The following is a 19898-nucleotide window of genomic DNA, read 5'->3' on the forward strand; positions in this document are numbered from 1 at the left end:
ATTGACACGACCATAATAATCATCATGAAACGGCCTTGAAAGTGCCATAAGTGTAAGCCAACATAATTCATTATTTTACATTAACCTGTTTAACTGCATTGATATGGCTTAATTGATCATAGTCCAGACTCCTTATGGTTGCTAATGCCATGCAGTTGCACCAGGGGAATTTAAACCAAACAGATTTTTTTTTGCAGGTCTTCTGTTACCCCACATTTATTGATGAATTAATTTCCCATCCCCTTTCCCCAATCAAATACATTCATCGATACTCCCAAGTTTGCCCCCCCCCCCCTAAGAAAACAACAACAAAAAAAACAACAACAGACAAATACCGTTATTTATTCCAATCTGGCAACCCTCATAAAATCCGGCCAGTATCCCAAAGTATTAAGCAAAAACAAGCATAGAAAACAGCATTGGGAATAATAAATAATAAAAAACGTACGGCTACATAAGGATATAAATAAATGTGGGACACAAGAAAAGGCAGTGTAGAACACCATTTCCCAAAATGCATTGCTCCAACAACTTTCAAAAGATTGTTCCCAAGTTTGCCCCCCAAAAATGTATTTTCCTATGAATTAGGTCACACAAAAATGTGTGCCTTTTCCTACGAATTAAGTCGCCAAAAAAGGTGTTTATTTTCACACGAATTAAGCCACATAAAAACGCATGAAATCTGATGAATTTTTTTTGGTACATATTTACACAAATTGACTGTGAGATTGTGTCGTCAATTACTAAACATACTGAGCTTTACAACACTCACAGGGCCCCATGGATGCATCCCCTTTGATACCTAGAGTCCTTCCATGCTGTCAGTCAGGCCTTTACTAGTCCATATGGACTGTGGGATAAGATATCCTCACACAGCATGGACTCTCTGTTATCGGTATCTGGTAGATTTTTATTTTTTATTTTTATTCCGGGTCGCCATTAGCTGCTGGCAAGGCTGCAGCTACTCTTCCTGGGGTCCAATCACAGATGATCAGCTGTGGGTTTCACCTCACCCAAAATGACTCATTATGTGGTTATTATTATTATTATTATTATATGATGACCCTATTAGTATAATAGATTCATAGCCTCAGTATAATTATGGAAAACTGGAACAATCGATTTTTCAAATTCAGAATATCAACGGTTGGTCACTGGCTAGAGAATAATTATATTGCTGATATAAAATTAGTATTACAGATAATTGCAAATTGATCACTCTCCATAAAACTTAGATTATTGGTAGTTGACTGTCATAATCAAAATAATTTGTTGACCATTAGGTTGTCATGTATGAATGTAGTTTGATGATTTGTCTTATAAACCTAACAGTGCATCGTGGGTCTAAATTGATGCCTCACTTCAAGCATTTCCAAATGTCTAATAGGCATCAACCGAGTCTGTGCATTTGCGTTCGTCGCCTGGCTTGGCATGGTGGACTTACTTGTGATTTGGTCCCTCTCTAGCTTTGATGACTCGAGCTTCCTAGCTGTCAAACTGTTGCCATGGAATTGACTTCTCGCCTTTTCGGTGCGGTCCAATAGTAACCGGGTTATTTACCGTGCGAGGACGGCCCATTGAGTACCAGAAGAGAAGGATAGTGGAGATCTGAGGACCCTTCTAGGAGTGGGCAGCGGACGGTAGTCCAGTAAATTGACATGTTCTGTCTCGTGTTGGCATGGACAGTTTTATAATAAGATTTTGAAGAGAAAAGATCCATGCTTACCCTTTCAATTCATAAAAGCATGTGCAGAATTGAATTCGTTTTTTAAATTATTTAATAAAAAGTATACATCTCAGGTGCTGTTCTTTTGTGATTTAAGTGAAAACATGAATGATTTGTTTAACTTATTTAATATTATTACGATATCATTATTATTATTATTTTGTATTATTATTGGTATTGTTTTGACTTATTTAAATTATTAGGCCTGATTTGTTAAATATTCAAATTAATTTAATTAATTTAAATGCAGATGTAGCCTAATTATTCTAATTTGATTTAGCCTACTCCGGACTAGTGATCACATTTCAGGCACAAAATTAAAATCTAAATAATCCCAGTGAATTCAGTAGGCCGATTAGACGTGTATCGTTGGAGATACACCGTCTATTGTTCTTCTTTACAATGACCAGTAGCCTCTCTCTCTCTGTGTCAGAAGACAGGGACAAAGAGTGCAGGTGCGTCTCCCAGATGACCACATTATCTTATCATCACCTTCATATTTTTGTAAAATTCACGTTACTTGTTCATTATTGTGCTATAGGCTATTTGTGGTTTGGATCAGGTTTGCGTCTGGTATGTGGAGGTATAAGGGATAGGCCCTTTTCGAGTAGATAGATTTATATGGAGGACTCTCCTGCGCACATGTCTATTAAAGAGGGATCAAGAATGAAAAACTCGCGCACAGCGAGGACCAAGGGCCAAGTGGGAAGGGGCACATGGACGAGGGAGATTAAATGGAAGGAGGGTTGGATGGGGATAAAGAGGTGGAGAGGTGTGGTGTGTGTGTGTGTGTACGTATGAAAAAAAAAATTGGGAAAAAAAGTATGAAAAATGTATGCACTCACTAACTGTAAGTCGCTCTGGATAAGAGCGTCTGCTAAATGACTAAAATGTAAAATGTACGTGTGCGTACGTGTGTGTGTGCGTGCGTGCGTGCGTGAAAGGTGAGGTTATCAAGTGTAGCCTAATAGTGTACAGTTTATTGTAGATTTCCTCACCAGATTGACCCGTTCGCGCGCCGCTGTTCTGGAAGTCACTTTTCACCAAGCCCCCCTATTAAACCCGGGAACACCGTGCCGGCTGCACGCGCATCTGGCCCCGGTAAAGGCTTTACAATCTCTTCCATTGATTTCCTCTTATCAAATAAACAGAATAGCACCGCGTGCGTGGACACTTCCTACCCCTCCATACACCTCCTTAACCCTTCTCGCGCACTGCCTGTGCCTGCTCGCGCACCCCTCCCCTGTAGTCCCGAGACGCAAGCAGCTGTGATTCCATGTAAATGTTACATGATTGTCACCTCGTGATTCCCCCCCCCCCCCCCACTTTCCCCGATAGCGTATCGTCGCACATTATTAATGCAAAGTTTATGCAATAAACGAGCGTGTTGGGTTGCTATTCTTCTCTCCTGGTAACAATGCAACCAGCTATCAAGTGGATTTGATTGACCATTTTTGATTAATGCCTGGTGAGAGGTCGTCCAGAAACGTCTGATTAATGTGATGTGATTTGATGCTGAAATGTGATATTGGCTGGAATTGCTCTAGTTGACCCTTTAAATGTAGCAGTAATCCGTGTGGTCGCTTTGATTACGTACTGTAGTCTAATTGTTGTCATCAAGGCTTGCCCTATCATGTCCCATCTGGAAGTACTCTGCCATCTAGCCACAGAGTAGTCACCCCGCTATAGAACATTGATGTAAGCTTTGTTTTAAACCGTATAGCTCTCTTTCTCTTTTTTCTCTTTCCCATGTCTTCTTTCCCCTCCTTTGAAGAGAGCAGAAGAGTGGGCTGATATCGGCCTCATGTTGCCTATAGATTTTCGTTTACATAATCGATTGAAATGTCCCAATACATTGATTTTTGACTCAGTGTTTTACAAACAAGCGTTTATAGGTATAGATTTTATGTTAGGAAGAACTCCAGCGTGCCACGAGCCACAGATACGACGGGAGTTACTGGCAAGTGATCTAAATACAAATAAGTAAACACATTTTGTTTTGCTGTGAAATATCAAAATTGACGGGGAAAGATAAAACAAGAGAGAGGGGACAGATAATAGACACAAAAGCATTGTGTTCCTCTCCTGCCGCTGAAATACTGAAAAACACAAAGCGGTTCCTTCCTCTGCAATTCTCCTTGAATTATATACCTTCACATTGCGGAATATTAAATTAAAGTTGGATAAGTCCATGTAGAGGGGAGGCTGCGTCCAATGCGGACTCATTTCCCCTATTCTGTAGCGGCATCACTTCGCTCCCCTCTTTTCAATGACAATGTGCCAAAAATCTAGGCATTTTCGAAACAGTTTCCACATGCTATAAGCGGATTGATACTGAGCGTACGAGTAAGAGCGAGAAAAGAAAAACGGAATGCTATTTTATCAAAGGTATAGTTTTTATTTCTCTTCTGCTGCTGCATGGGTTTATGCTTTTTGGAATTTAAAGGAAGGAATATTCAAAGTTCTAAACTGATTGTGTGTTTATGTATGCGAGTTGTCTTGGTTAGGGTCTATGCCATTAAAACGTCGATAAGTTTTAGTTTGGGTATCTGTGGGGAAAAAGTTCATGTGTATCGGACATTTTTCGGTGTTTGAATGGAAGGAGATGAAATTTGAGATTTCTCTGTGGACTTCTGTCTGTGCGTAATGTGTAACGCAAAGTATGGGAATATTATTTGTTTCTCCCGGTAAACGTATTTTGCAAGTGAAACGATATGAATAAGTTTTGTATAATGTTTTTTAATTAATTAGTTAGCATCGCAAGCATTTGTTTTATTCAAATTCACTGTGTACTGCCACGCAATATTCTAATGTAAAATGGACATGATTTTTGATATGTAATTAATTTCTGACCATTTTGATGCACATGAATTGACCATAAATTCCATTATTTTTGGGCTATATTTGTCCATTGATAGTTATAGATTTTGATAAAGGAAAACTATATTTTCTTTAACATTACCTCCTTGAGTCCTTGTGTGTTTCCGTTGTTTACAAACGCTGCATGTGTGCTGTTGCTTCTCTGGGTGTTGTGAGTTGTGTTGGGTGCTTTGCTGTGACTGGCTATTCTGGTTCTGGGTCTGTGTGTAGCCTAGGGGAGATGGGTCATTGTATTGGGTAGAGGGTTTGCCAGTGGGTCTGTGTGTTTTGAGGAGAGGGTCAAACTTCCCCAGTCGTGACCTAACGGACCCCAGAGGGCGCCGGTGCTTTGGACTAAAACCATCAGATTTGAAACAAGGGAGAACCCCCAACCTCCTGGTCCTTATGGCAGGAGCCGGACCGCTACCGGGGCTGAACATGCCTCAAAGCAATGGAAAACAATGACCCTGGGAGAACGAGTCAGGAATTTGATCATATAAAACGTTGTTTTCAAAATTGTTGTGTTAATATTGTAATAACCATTCACAAAAAGCAATAGTAGTTATATTTTTATTATTCTTCGTTTGAAAATTAAACACTTGCAAATGGTCCTTCTGATAAAAGCTCAATTGGCAACGTACGGTCCTTTTTATCGTTTATTTCACCCTTCAGTCTAACCTGAGGACACACACACACAAACACACACACTCTGAGTTTACAAATAATATATAATTAATCGGCGATTCTGCGATATGGAAATGAGGCGAAATATTAGTTAACGTGATCTTTTGTCAAGCAGCCCCCGGAGAAAGCGCATCGTCTGCTGGAAGAGGGAGAGGGAGGCGACCGAGGGATTTACAAATGCATGAGGCTAAGATAAGGAGTATCAGTCCCTAAAATCCGCCTTAAGTTCTTATTGTCACCTTGAAAACAAAAGAAAAGACAGTCTGCAATATTTGGACAAGTCTCTCACAGTTGCCAACTACGAGTGTATTAGTCTGCATCCTCGCAAAAAACAAGTGACCACTTGAAAATAAAATCAATCAATAGTTACAAAGTCCTCCATCCCATGCAAAATAAAATAGTCAACGTTAAACATTCAGAACAACCTTTAGTCCATCGCACCAGGTTTGGCATTATAGTCTTAAGATTCTGTGAGACCAGAAAAGCTGTCTGCAACGCTCCGTCCGTTACGTCTTGCTCCGTGTTGGTTTTCCAACCAGACTGCGGCTTGTCTGGCTTCTCCTGCCCGCTGAGTGAGTCGCCTCTCCGGGAAGAGCAGTTTGGAATCCCTGGAGGACGCTATAAAGCCACAGCCTCGGATCTGCGAAAAGTGACGCCTCGGTTGACCACCTTTAACGCAGGTCACAGCCCCAGTAGTCCGGGAAACAGCAGCCCTGGGTCGAGCTTGATTCGGGCTGGGTCGGTGTGGGTCTGGTTCAGTTGTAGGCTACTGCAGTAGGATGTATTGACTGCCAGCAGCCTTATCATAGGATCCCAAGCCCCGGCTCAGTCAATTCACCCCCTTTGATTTTTTTCATGAAGGAGAACCGATCTCCTGCTTCCCTACACGATTAACACCATGTTAAGGTCTCTCTCCCCGATAACGACTAATAAGAGACAGAAAAAGTGAAATAAAAAGGGTTAGGGTGGAAGGGAACAGAGCTAAACGGACTAATGCAATGAATAGGCCTACATAAATGTATTGCTTTGAATGGTGTGTTGGATTCAATGGGTCTAACATGGTCTGAGGTGTTCCGCTTGGTTGTATTAGGCCCAGTCGTCCTGTGTGGACTGGGAGTTGGTAACATGTGGATGGCTTTGATGCACATGTATTTGCAGTTTTTTTATTTTTCTAAGGTGATGCATGTGTAGGCTATAGGCTACCTTCTACTAATCACGAGATATATGTTTACCATCGTATCTTCACAAAAACTTTACAAACATGTTGTTATTTTAACCAATATCTTCTAATGACTGGTTATTTTCTGATAATGTAGCCAATGCATTAGGCCTATCTACTATTTCATATAAATACTGCTATGTTCTTGACATCCATAGACGCGTAGACCTATCTATGCTCTTCTTCGGTCTCTACAATAAGTCAAATCCATGCTACAGTATTCAACCTTTTAAATACTCTTAAAAAATAATGAAGGAAGAATGTAATGTAGGCCTTATAATTTAGACTGTATTAATTGACTTTGCATCAAGTTATTTTATTGAGATTTAATTGATATACAAATTACATATCATACATACCCACCTTTCGGATAAGGCCGGCATGTTCCTCCACTGTATAGGCCTAAAGCCTGCTCTCTCTAGGTTTTCATAGCCAGACATATGCTTTCCTGTTCTGTCATAGTTTTACAACTATGTAATAAACATATCGATGTTGTGTTCAATATTGACAACATGCCCTTGTTTACATATGGTATTCAATCGGTTTACAAATTTACAACACAGTTAAACACATTAAATTAGTCTCTATCTGAAACAAGGTTCTATTGAAGCCCTTCAATTTGTGCATCGCTCAAGATTCCATATATTTAATCCACTAGATCAAATATTATACTATATATTGAATAAAATCAGGCCATCAAAATAAGCAAACACATCCATATATTTGGAATATATACTGACATTCTGAAAAGCTTTAACATAATGCCATATTCTAAATGAGACTTGCACAGGGTGGCATATCAGGCTATAGTTTTGTCCTCATCTGCGGACCTTTATGAAAAAATATGACTTCTCTGTAATTCTATACCCTATTTGGTTAACAGGAAATGGCTATTTATTGTTCTGCGTGTCTTTCGGCTGGCCAGTAAAACCATAAAGATTTTCCCCGTTAAGATCACTTTGGTCTATCTGACGCGTTCCGTCCTACGGCCTTTGATCGAGACAGGCGCTCAGTGCGTCATTTGCAATGTGGAGACTGTTGATCAGCTCGCTAATTACGCCTCTCTCTCTCTGTTCCTCTCTCTGTACCTCTCTCTCTTCCTCTCTCCCAGCCTCTCTCATTCGCCCTCTCTCTTCCATTCCCAGAGTGCATATCGGGAATAGACACACAAAGACATGCGCACTCAACTTAATCAGCCATTTTTTTAAACAGGGCTAAAACGATAATAATTAGCAGAATAAAGACATATCGGATTTTCATTTCCCTTCCGCCGTTTCTCGACCCCTCCACAACCGAAACTGCTAGGCTGCAATCGAGACATCTTTCACGGATCGGACCCAAAGGATAGCCTTCATACCGCTTGCAATTTTGTATGTTTTTAAAAAAAATATATATAAAGTTGGGAGGATTATAATTTTTTTTCCCCTTTTTCCATTTTTGTGTTATCATATTTCGCAACCATTGGATGTGACTTTGTTTTCAAACCAAAAACAAGAGACGAAAGGGAACGAACTGGGAGGGGAAGAAAGTAAGTTTTTTTCCATAACTTTTATTGAGTAGTGTTCAATTTAGGTCAAGTATTGATTATTTTAGGTGGATCCCGCAGAATCTTTGACATAGCGCTCCGGGGATAACAGCTGTTTTCATGCGGTATGCTTTCAGCAATAGCCTAGCTTTGCCTTGGAAAACATCCCATATTGAGGTGTTTGTTGAAGTCCTGCTTTGGTTTTACTAGCAGAGAATTGTCACGGGCCAGACGAAAGCCTTTACGTGTGTGTCATTGCCATTGTTACCTCGGCCAAATCTGCTCTCAAAGTTTACTAGGGTTTGTCTGGTTCTGATCGTATGTCATACTGTCTGTGCAAAACAAATCGTTACATGATATCACGTATTTCCCGGTGTGGCTTGGTTAATTACGGCGCTAGACTAGACGTTATGAGGTCCGATCTCTGGTGGTCTAGGATACGTGAATGTTTTGTTTTCTCCCTGTGTTTTTTCCCCCCGGTGAAAGAGTTCTGCTTGGTTCCAGTGCTGGACCACTTGTAAAAGCTGGACCTGACGGTTCGGCAGCTAGGCTACAATGTATCCATTCATATATTTTCTGACAATGTCGCTGTCTTCCTCACGTTATTGTTACGTGTAACACCGTATAAATTCTTAAGTGACGCGAAGAGCAACACGATTTACACCGTGACGCTTATATATTGTTTAGATAGATGCATTGTCTTTTTAGATTATACTATTGAGATTCAATTGTATAATTCATTGTATAATGGTCCTACAATTCGTTATTACCTGCTGCGTGTAAAGGAGTAGCCATGCACCGAGGCGTGGGTGGCTGTGTCGCCGGGGGAGGAGACCAGTCGTTGGGCTACTGATAGCACGCAGGTCCCCTGGATCCAGAAACTCACGGTTCTTAAATATTTGTATCAAAATATAAAAAACTGGGGAAAGAGCACAAGAGGTCCAAACTCTTCGTTATATGTTCTCTATTTTCTTTACTCCTGTCCTATTGTCGTAACGGAAGATTCATGTTCCCCTTCATTCGCTTTGGTGGGGTCATATTCTTTCTCCTTATAATGAATTGTCCTTTCATTGCCAGTGATGAGGTTTTAGCATTGTCTATGCATGGTGATTGTTTAGTGTAACTTGGGGTACAGAGGAGAGGTGAGGAGAGGGGCTGTGGTAGTTTTTTGCCTGATGGCTGGTTTGAGGGAGAGTCTTGGCTGGGATTGGGACACGACAGTGACAGGGACATCGATCGCTTGCATTAAGAGAGCAGAAAAAACACGGCGATACGAGAGGCAGCCTCAAACTCCGGTATGTAACGTTGTGTGTGTGTGTGTTTGCGCTCTCCGCTCGCGCTTTCTAGGGCACATCAGCAGCACTATGATATTTCTACTGGATTTAAACAACGGCTTTCTCTTCTTCGGCATATTAGGACGATTTTTACATTTCTTTGTTTTTGCTTTGATTTAGGGGGAAATCATTTGAGCTATTTTCTTATATTTGTAGTTTTTTAGTTAGATAAATAACTTTGGAAACAAATGCATCCACCTTTTGTATTTTATGGATATACGATATTTTTATGGATTGTTGGACTAAAGAAAAATGAGAACAGCAGAAATTATTTTTACCATTGTAAAATTTTGGATACAAATATTTGGATACATAATATTATGAAAATATTATTATTATTATTATTATTATTATTATTATTATTATTATTATTATTATTATTATTATTATGCTGCAATAGTGGATTGGACCTATGACTTGCATATTTTAGGGATATTTCCAACGAATTACATTTGTAAATTTTTGTGCAACAAAGTGTCTGAGAATTAAACTTGATATAGCCTATTTGATACCTTTAAACATTTATCTGAATACTGGTGATTTGGGAGCAATGGGTTCAATGCTATATAGTAAAATGTACGTTTGCTACTAATGTTTTATTTCTAATAAGCTACGGCAACACTCCATTTAAGGATGTTAAAAACCCATATAGGAAATTATGAGAAAAGATGGAAAAATGTAATTACAGTGAGTTTCGTCAGTATTAGTGATGTAATTGTCTCACAGAACATGGCTACGTCCTTTCTCTCTCTCAGTCCTGTTCTTAAGGCAATGCTAATAGATGTTCAGTTTGTTAGAGGATTCCGCGTTGTTTTTTGTTTTTCTGTGACGATAAAGATTCTTATTATTACATCTTATAACTGTGTGTGCGTGCGCCTGCCATACAAAGCACGTTAGCCTGGGTTTAAAGCAAGCATCGATAGGGGATTGAGGACGTGGTAGAACTATACTGCCAGTCTTAGACGACAATTGAAAATGAAGAGTAAAAAGCTGTAATTCGCTATTATCTAAAACAATGCAATGCGTTTCAGTACAGCAGCCCTCATCAATGTACTTACGGCAGGAGGAGGTAAAGGCAGGAAGATAGTGGAAATAAACATAGTATTAAGGTTAATAATACTGTATAATAACACGTGTATTCGTGTGTAGACAACACAGTGAGTCAATGGCGATAGCAGGCAGGGATAAAACCCCCGAAAACGAGAGACAGCCCCATGGTTGTTCTGTGTATGGTTTACAGTTTCACTGCATTTAAAACTCACAACATAGTGTATTACTGCTTCATATGTGATACAGCATCTTCCTCAGCTAAAAGCACATTTCATCATTACAGCCTTGATCAAGGTGCTGCCAGAGAGATAGGGAATAGATAGAAGAAGAAGGGATAGGAGAAGGGAGGGAGAGGGGCAGGGAGAGGGGCAGGGAGAGGGGCAGGGGCAGGGAGAGGGGCAGGGAGAGGGGCAGGGAGAGGAGCAGGGAGAGGGAGAGAGAGAGAGAGAGGGAGAGAGAGAGAGAGAGAGAGAGAGAGGCGAAACCTCCCTATAACTCTCCACCGGGCAGGCAGACATATCCAGCAGGAAGATTGGCTCCAGCCTCTCTTCGGGTCGACCATGTGTCATTTCCATCCAGCCTCATCGCCCTCTACCTATCTGATATTAATGGGAAAATCAATATTTCAGGGATTACATTTCCCTCCTTCATTTTTTATGGTTTCTACCTCAATAAGTCTCTCTTCTAATAGAGGGAAGTCGGATGACTTAAAATCCTATGCTGCAGAAAGAGAGAGCGGGGGGGGGGGGGAGCTAGAGGGAGCGAGATCGAGAGAGAGAGTGATAGAGGCAGAGAGCCTTGCAACAAGCCTATCTTCCTGCATTTGAATGTTTTCTCCTGTAGATCTCTATAGGCCGTAGTCAGGAGGACAGTCTCACTGCTTTACCAATTAGACTAAATGTAGAAAGGGGGAAGATATGAGTTAGGTTGAATACTTAAGACGGCCTGGCAATCAGAGTAGTAGGTATTACTAAAGAGAAGCTCCCTTACACACACACACACACACACACACACACACACACACGCACACACACACACACACACACACACACACACACACACACACACACACACACACACACACACACACACACACACACACACAAACACACAAACACACACACTTAGGTTATTTCCAAATCCCCATTATTGAATGCCACGGTCGGGTGAACGGAATTACTTTGTACACACCAGACAGCCGAGTAGCATTCTCTTTCATCCATTTATAACGGAAGGAAATGGATGTGTCTTAGAGGGATTGTAAATGTGGTGTTTGATATGTGGTGTGTGATGAATAGAAGTAAATGAAATTGGCTAGCAGCAGTAGCCTGTATGATTATATAGAGATATATTACAATAGTCATACGCATTTCATTTCACATGGAATGGACAGTGATTCCTCTGGCCCAGCAGACCTTCATTAAGATACAGTACACGCTTATTTCATCTTCCTTCTCCTACCATCTGGCGTGTGTCAAACAGCTGTGTGATTTTCATATGTGCTAGGGATAGTGTTCTCAATTTCTCTTCATATTAGACCAACCTAGATCGAGAGAGGGATAGCTATACTGTAGACAGAGGGACAAAGTCTTGTGTGGCTCAGTTGGTCGAGCATAGCTTTTGCAACGCTAGGGTTGTGGGTTCGATTCCCACGGGGGGACCAGTACGGAAAAGTACGAAAATGTATGCACTCACTACTGTAAGTCGCTCTGGATAAGAGCGTCTGCTAAATTACTAAAATGTAAATGTAAAATGTAAAGAGAGAGAGAGACAATAGGTTTGTAATCGTAGCAGCAGGGTCCCTTGGCTTGGATTCACAGCCATTAGGATGTGAAAAGCACAACCTCCCACGTCCTGTTATTAAAACTAAAACATCCTGCTTGTTCTGTTTTCTTCCTTTCCATTTTCCAAGAGTCCTTCATTTCATTTTTCCCTCTTTAATTGAATTTGGGATGAGGTGTAGGCTAGTGTCGGCCAGGGATCTTTTTAATGGTTTTAATGTGAGGTTAGAGATGCACATCGGTGTAATACAGTCCACAGTGATTCTCTCCGCATACAGTCACTCAGTTAAAAGGAAACGACCTGATTCTCTCCCCATACAGTCACTCAGTTAAAAGGAAACGACCTGATTCTCTCCCCATACAGTCACTCAGTTAAAAGGAAACGACCTGATTCTCTCCCCATACAGTCACTCAGTTAAAAAGAATCGACCTGATTCTCTCCCCATACAGTCACTCAGTTAAAAAGAAACAACCTGATTCTCTCCTCATACAGTCACTCAGTTAAAAAGAAACAACCTGATTCTCTCCCCATACAGTCACTCAGTTAAAAAGAAACAACCTGATTCTCTCCCCATACAGTCACCCAGTTAAAAAGAAACAACCTGATTCTCTCCTCATACAGTCACTCAGTTAAAAGGAAACGACCTGATTCTCTCCCCATACAGTCACTCAGTTAAAAGGAAACGACCTGATTCTCTCCCCATACAGTCACTCAGTTAAAAAGAAACGACCTGATTCTCTCCCTATACAGTCACTCAGTTAAAAAGAAACGACCTGATTCTCTCCCCATACAGTCACTCAGTTAAAAGGAAACGACCTGATTCTCTCCCCATACAGTCACTCAGTTAAAAAGAAACGACCTGATTCTCTCCCCATACAGTCACTCAGTTAAAAAGAAACGACCTGATTCTCTCCCCATACAGTCACTCAGTTAAAAAGAATCGACCTGATTCTCTCCCCATACAGTCACTCAGTTAAAAAGAAACAACCTGATTCTCTCCTCATACAGTCACTCAGTTAAAAAGAAACAACCTGATTCTCTCCCCATACAGTCACTCAGTTAAAAAGAAACAACCTGATTCTCTCCCCATACAGTCACTCAGTTAAAAAGAAACAACCTGATTCTCTCCCCATACAGTCACCCAGTTAAAAAGAAACAACCTGATTCTCTACTCATACAGTCACTCAGTTAAAAGGAAACGACCTGATTCTCTCCCCATACAGTCACTCAGTTAAAAGGAAACGACCTGATTCTCTCCCCATACAGTCACTCAGTTAAAAGGAAACAACCTGATTCTCTCCCCATACAGTCACTCAGTTAAAAGGAAACAACCCACACAGCGATTTGTTTAATTTCGATTTCAATTTCCTTTGAAGATCTCTGTTTTTAGAAGGAGTCTGCTTTATGATAAACAAAATAAATGAACATAATATTGTGTCAGAATACTGAGGTGTTTAATGCAGCCAGACATGATGGTGAGAGGAGGAAAAATTAAGAATTTACAATTTCTGTATATACGGTTGTTTGAGAAGCGTGTGTGTGTGTGTGTGTGTGTGTGTGTGTTTCAGAAGCATGAGTGTGTGTGTTTGAGAAGCGTGCGTGTGTGTATTCCTGGTGTGAGAGGCTAGGGTAGCGTCAGTACTGTGGTCCCAGGGCCTAGAGGCCTGTAGAGGGAAAAGCCAAGAACTCAGGAGCAGCCAAGCTTTAATGTCTTAAAGAGGGGGGCTTTCTGTGGCTGTCCTGGGGTAGTACCGCTGAGAGAGAGAGAGAGAGAGAGAGAGAGAGAGAGGTAAAAGACTTGGAACAGGTTCCAGCCTCCTGTAGCTCCCGCGGGCGGCTGCTTGTGAATATGCACAAGGTTAGTGTAATTAGCAGCTAATTATATAAACATATACAAATTATCATATGGAACGGGGCTTGTACCGCCAGAGGGGTGTTTGTGTGAGGGTTTGTGTGTGTGAGAGGGGGGGGATCAGTGGAGATACAAGCAGCTCCATTGTACCGCCGTGGAATGGGCCAGTAATAATGGGTCTGGAGTCAGTCAGTCCACTCTGCCGTGGATACGCATAACAGCCCGTCTGATTTACGCCTGGAAGCGGTGTGGCGGCGTGGCCAAATTTCATTAGTAGCCAGGGAAACCTGGTTAATTGTGCTGACTAATATCTAACGTCCCCTGGTTGGTTGGTCTGTTGGATTAATGACTCATGTTTCGCTTGTGCCGGAATTTACATATGCAAAACGCTCCCTGCCAGCCTCAGTTCCTCATCTGATGTGTATATGTGACAAAAGGGAGTGAGGAGCGAGAGAGACAGCTTGTAGGCTTGCGGGCTTGCGGGCGTGTGGCAGTGATGTGAATGTGTGTGTCGGTATTGTGAGTGTGTGTGACAATGATGTGAGTGTGTGTGTCGGTGATGTAAGTGTGTGTGTCGGTGATGGCATGGTTGTGTCGATGATGGCAGTGTGTCTGTCGGTGATGGCAGTGTGTGTGTCGGTGATGGCAGTGTGTGTGTCGGTGATGGCAGTGTGTGTGTCGGTGATGGCAGTGTGTGTGTCGGTGATGGCAGTGTGTGTGTCGGTGATGGCTGTGTTTGTGTCGGTGATGGCAGTGTTTGTGTCGGTGATGGCAGTGTTTGTGTCGGTGATGGCAGTGTTTGTGTCGGTGATGGCAGTGTGTGTGTCGGTGATGGCAGTGTGTGTGTCGGTGATGGCAGTGTTTGTGTCGGTGATGGCAGTGTGTGTGTCGGTGATGGCAGTGTGTGTGTCGGTGATGGCAGTGTTTGTGTCGGTGATGGCAGTGTGTGTGTCGGTGATGGCAGTGTTTGTGTCGGTGATGGCAGTGTGTGTGTCGGTGATGGCAGTGTTTGTGTCGGTGATGGCAGTGTGTGTGTCCGTGATGGCAGTGTGTGTGTCCGTGATGGCAGTGTGTGTGTCCGTGATGGCCGTGTGTGTGTCGGTGATGGCAGTGTGTGTATGGGAGGGGATGACAAGACAACAATATGTGCATGACAGCTGTGTGTGTGTGTGCATGTGTGTGTGTCATCCATATGTGGGTAACGTTCAGACTCTGGCAAACAGACAGTCAGACAGAGGACTATTGTCTTGCGTCCCCTTTATGCAATAACGCTACATATTTAACAAACAAATAAGTTCTGCAATCATCTGTTAATTCCTATAGCCATAGACTGAGAGAGAGAGAGAGAGAGAGAGAGAGAGAGAGAGAGAGAGAGAGAGAGAGAGAGAGAGAGAGAGAGAGAGAGAGAGAGAGAGAGAGAGAGAGAGAGAGAGAGAGAGAGAGAGAGACAGAGAGACAGAGAGACAGAGAGCGAGACAGAGAGCGAGAGACTCACACTATTTGACACAGAGGTAAAATACCTGCTATATGCTGATGATTTGGTTCTTCTATCACCAACCAAAGAAGGTCTTCAGCAGAACCTTAACATTCTAGAGCAATATTGCCAAAATTGGGCCCTGGCAATAAATAAACCCCCCCGAAAATCATGATTTCAAGATGTCAGAAACACAAATATAAATTCACCTTGAACAACACCATAATTGAACACATTAAACATTACTCATACCTTGGTCTGACCATATCTGCATCTGGAAACTTTACTATGGCAGTGAATGCACTCAAAAAAAAGGCAGCAGAGCATTGTATGCAATAAAAATGAAATTATTCAAAATCAACATCCCAATTAGAATTTGGACCAAAATATTTGACAGCCTAATCCTACCAATAGCTCTGTACGGAAGTGAGGTTTGGGGGCCACTCAATAAACTGGACTTTAAAATGTGGGACAAACAGCCAATGGAAGCCCTACATGCAGAATTCTGTCAGAAAATTCTACAAGTCCAAAGAAATACACCAACTAATGCAAAATTGGGACGCTTTCCAGTGGTAATGAAAGTACAAAAAATATCATTAACATTTTGGCTACACCTATATATATTCAAGTCCAAATTCAAGTCTCCAATTTAAAGCACTTTAAACCCAAGAGCTGAGCCCAGAAACGAGCCCTCTCAGTCAGCTGGTGTTGGACCTAACCAACCAAGCTGACACCAGCACTGCTTCAAATTAAATAATTAAAATAAACAAAATCATGAACTAATCAAAGGACTCATATTTACATCATTGGAAAATCCCAAAGCCAACTAAATTGCTATCTGGCTCTGAACAGAGAATATGAATTGGCTGATTATCTCTACTCTGTCAGAGATACGAAGCAGAGACAGATCCTTACCAAGTACAGGCTGAGTGACCACCAATTGGCAATAGAAACCGGCAGACATTAAAACACATGGCTACCCAAAGACGAGCGTGTATGTGGTCACTGCACGACAGGGGAGGTAGAAACAGAGATGCACATTCTCCTTTACTGTGAGAAATATTCCTTGCCAAGAGATTCATTATTCACAGAAATTACTAAATTTATTCCAAATGTTAACTTATTAAACCCAGAGGAAAAACAAAAATAGTCATGGGCGAAGGAGCAACGGCTCCTCTTGCAGCCAAATATGTATTTGCCTGCCATAGCCTGGGGGACACTGAATAATAACATCTGCATAGTAAGCAGTAACTTACTTATTATTAGTATTATTATTAATGTTGTGATTATTATTCTAAATGGTAGTTGTACGGGTAGTAGGGGTGATGGTAATGATAGCAGTTTAATGATGGTGGTGGTAGTAGTAGTAGTAGTAATGATGATGGTAGTTGTAGTACTGATGTAATGGTGAGGATGACAGTTAGTTAGTTATAAGTTAGTTAAAGTTTCATTTCCCATGTTTAGCCTTTTATATTTATTATATTTCTACTATTGACTGTTACCATTTACATTTTTATTATTATTTACTACCATTTTATACTATTATTTGTTATTATGTATTATTTTATTACAGTGTATATTGTATACATTGTTGCCGCAATGTTTTTAATGCCAATAAAGCAGCTTGAATTTGGATTTGAATTTGAGAGGAGAGAGAGAGAGAGAGAGAGAGAGAGAGAGAGAGAGAGAGAGAGAGAGAGAGAGAGAGAGAGAGAGAGAGAGAGAGAGAGAGAGAGAGAGAGAGAAGAGAGAGAGAGAGAGAGAGAGAGAGAGAGAGAGAGAGAGGAGTTAGGTGCTAGTACTTTGTTTATCTGTTTTTCTACAGAAAGGTAAACTGATATAATTGCCTTTCAGAGGCAGGAATGGAGCTTTATACAAGTGTGAAAGCATGGGAAAAGGTTTTGCATAATGCCTGCCTGGTGGTTGAATGGGTCATTGAATGGTTGACTGAGTGACAGAGATGAAAGAGAGATGAAATTCTCTCTCGTTTCATCTCTCCTTCCTCAGGTTTACTCCCCTCCTCTCCTTCCTCAGTTTACTCCCTCTCTCCTTTCTCAGTTTACTCCATCTCTCCTTCCTCAGTTTACTCCATCTCTCCTTCCTCAGTTTACTCCATCTCTCCTTCCTCAGTTTACTCCATCTCTCCTTCCTCAGTTTACTCCCCTCTCTCCTTTCTCAGTTTACTCCATCTCTCCTTTCTCAGTTTACTCCATCTCTCCTTTCTCAGTTTACTCCATCTCTCCTTCCTCAGTTTACTCCATCTCTCCTTCCTCAGTTTACTCCATCTCTCCTTTTCTCAGTTTACTCCCTCTCTCCAGCCTCCCTTGCCGGGCAGATGATGTCTGTCGATGGGCAGGAGAACAACATGTTCAGGCTTATTTTTCCTGTATGTGTGTGTTTGTGTGTGCATGCGCGTGTGCACATCTCTTTCGTCACGTGAAGTAATATGTATGATAATAGGACTGCCAGTGTAAACTGTGCTTCTGTAAGCCTCTATACAGAACAACCCTAGCAGTGGCTTGATGTGGCTTGATTTTCTGCTAAAGGGAGTGGTGGACTAGTATTACATTTACATTTTAGTCATTTAGCAGACGCTCTTATCCAGAGCGACTTACATGAGCAATTAGGGTTAAGTGCCTTGCTTAAGGGCCACATCGACAGATTTTTCACCTAGTCGGCTCGGGGATTAGAACCAGCGACCTTTCGGTTACTGGCACAACGCTCTTACCCCACTAAGCTACCTGCCCGCCCTAGTATGGCTCAACTTGAAAGCTGTTTACCGTTGAGCTAGTTGTTTAAGATTTTTGAATATTTGTTGTTTTGATGACAGGTGTTCTTGCATGCATATGCTTATGCACGTGTGTGTGAGTGAGAGCGAGAGTGAGAAGAGAAAGAGAGAGAGAGAGAGAAAGAAAGAGGGGTAGCAGGGGGTGTTGTGTGACTTATGAGGGATGCTTTGAGTTCCATACGAACTCGACTTCGACGAGACGCGTCATCGCAATTCCATCTGCCTGTATGGAAATGATCAGTGGGGCGAAACACAGAACGCCACAAAGGGCAGCGTGGCCTGTTTTTGTTTTTCTATCGTCCGGCAGGATCCTCTTTCACTCTTTCTCTGACCTTTTACACGCTGTCCCTTGTTTTTTTCATCTCTCGCTTTTCATATGCCTAATGAGAAACAGAGGAGAGGCTGAGTGGTGAAGGACAAAGAGAGGCCTTTCTCTCTCTCTCACTCCCTCTCTCTCCCTCCCTCTCTCTCTCGCTCTCTCTCTCTAACCCTCCCCCTTCTCTCTCTCTCTCTCTTCTCTCTCTCTCTCATCTCTCTCTCTCTCTCTCTCTCCACTATCACTCTCTCTCTCTCATCTCTCTCACTCTCCTCTCTCTCTCTCTCTCTCTCCTCTCTCTCTCTCTCTCTCTCTCTCTCCTCCTCTCTCTCTCTCTCTCTCTCCCCCTCTCTGTCATCTTACCGGCAATAAAGTCTTGTCTCTGGCGTGGTAAGAGGAGACTAATACATGTATTACAATCCTCTCCTCCTCCACACACACACTCACACACACACACACACACACACACACACACACACACACACACTAACTCACACAGTCCTGTCCCTTATGAGCCTGTCCAACATGACATGGACAGAGTTGTTAAGGAAGAGCCATGTTATCAGGAGGAAATGTAATTTGTGTCCTCATTGAAAACCATTCATTCTTCAACGCTCCTATCTAAATGTTTTGGTTGCTGTTGGTATAGCGCCAGTCGGTCTCTCTCTCTCTCTCTCTCTCTCTCTCTCTCTCTCTCTCTCTCTCTCTCTCTCCTCTCTCTTCTCTCTCTCTCTCTCTCTCTCTCTCTCTCTCTCTCTCTCTCTCTCTCTCTCTCTCTCTCTCTATCTATATATCTATATATATATATATATTATATATTTCTCTCTCTCTCTGTCTCTCTCTCTATTTATATCTCAATTAAATGATATCCACCTCTCTCTCTCACTCCCACTTTCTCTATGTCTCTGATGTAAACTCAGCTGCTTTCTGACATTCTGGTTCTCAGCCATCCTGCTCCCTTAACAGAGATGAGAGGAGAAAATAAGAGAGGAGAAGAGAGGAGAAGAGAGGAAAAGAGAGGAAAAGAGTGGAGAAGAGTGAAGAGTGGAGGGGGGAGGAGAAGAGGGGAGGGGAGAAGGGGGGAGAAGAGAGGAGAAGAGTGGAGAGGGATGATGTTCTTCGGCTTTTAAGCGTCCCCCCTTTTCCTCCAAACATAACGATTGTCATTATGGCCAAACAGTTATATTTTTGTTTCATCAGAACAGAGGACATTTCTCCAAAAAGTACAATATTTGTCCCAATGTGCAGTTGCAAACCGTAGTCTGGCTTTTTATGGCGGTTTTGGAGCA

General features: G+C 41.9%; 1 protein-coding gene across 1 annotated transcript in view; it reads left to right on the forward strand.

The window, feature by feature from the left end:
* The first annotated feature begins 7730 nt into the window (after positions 1-7730).
* LOC311121379 (zinc finger homeobox protein 4-like) overlaps positions 7731-19898 on the forward strand; it is a 59508-nt gene continuing 47340 nt past the window's right edge. Inside the window, exon 1 of the mRNA XM_084195878.1 lies at positions 7731-8016. The gene's annotated coding sequence lies outside the window, so the exon portion shown is untranslated. The remainder of the gene's footprint in view (positions 8017-19898) is intronic.

This window comes from Coregonus lavaretus (genome assembly GCF_964263955.1).
Source record: "Coregonus lavaretus genome assembly, contig: HAP1_SCAFFOLD_658, whole genome shotgun sequence".
Taxonomy (NCBI): Eukaryota; Metazoa; Chordata; class Actinopteri; order Salmoniformes; family Salmonidae; genus Coregonus; species Coregonus lavaretus.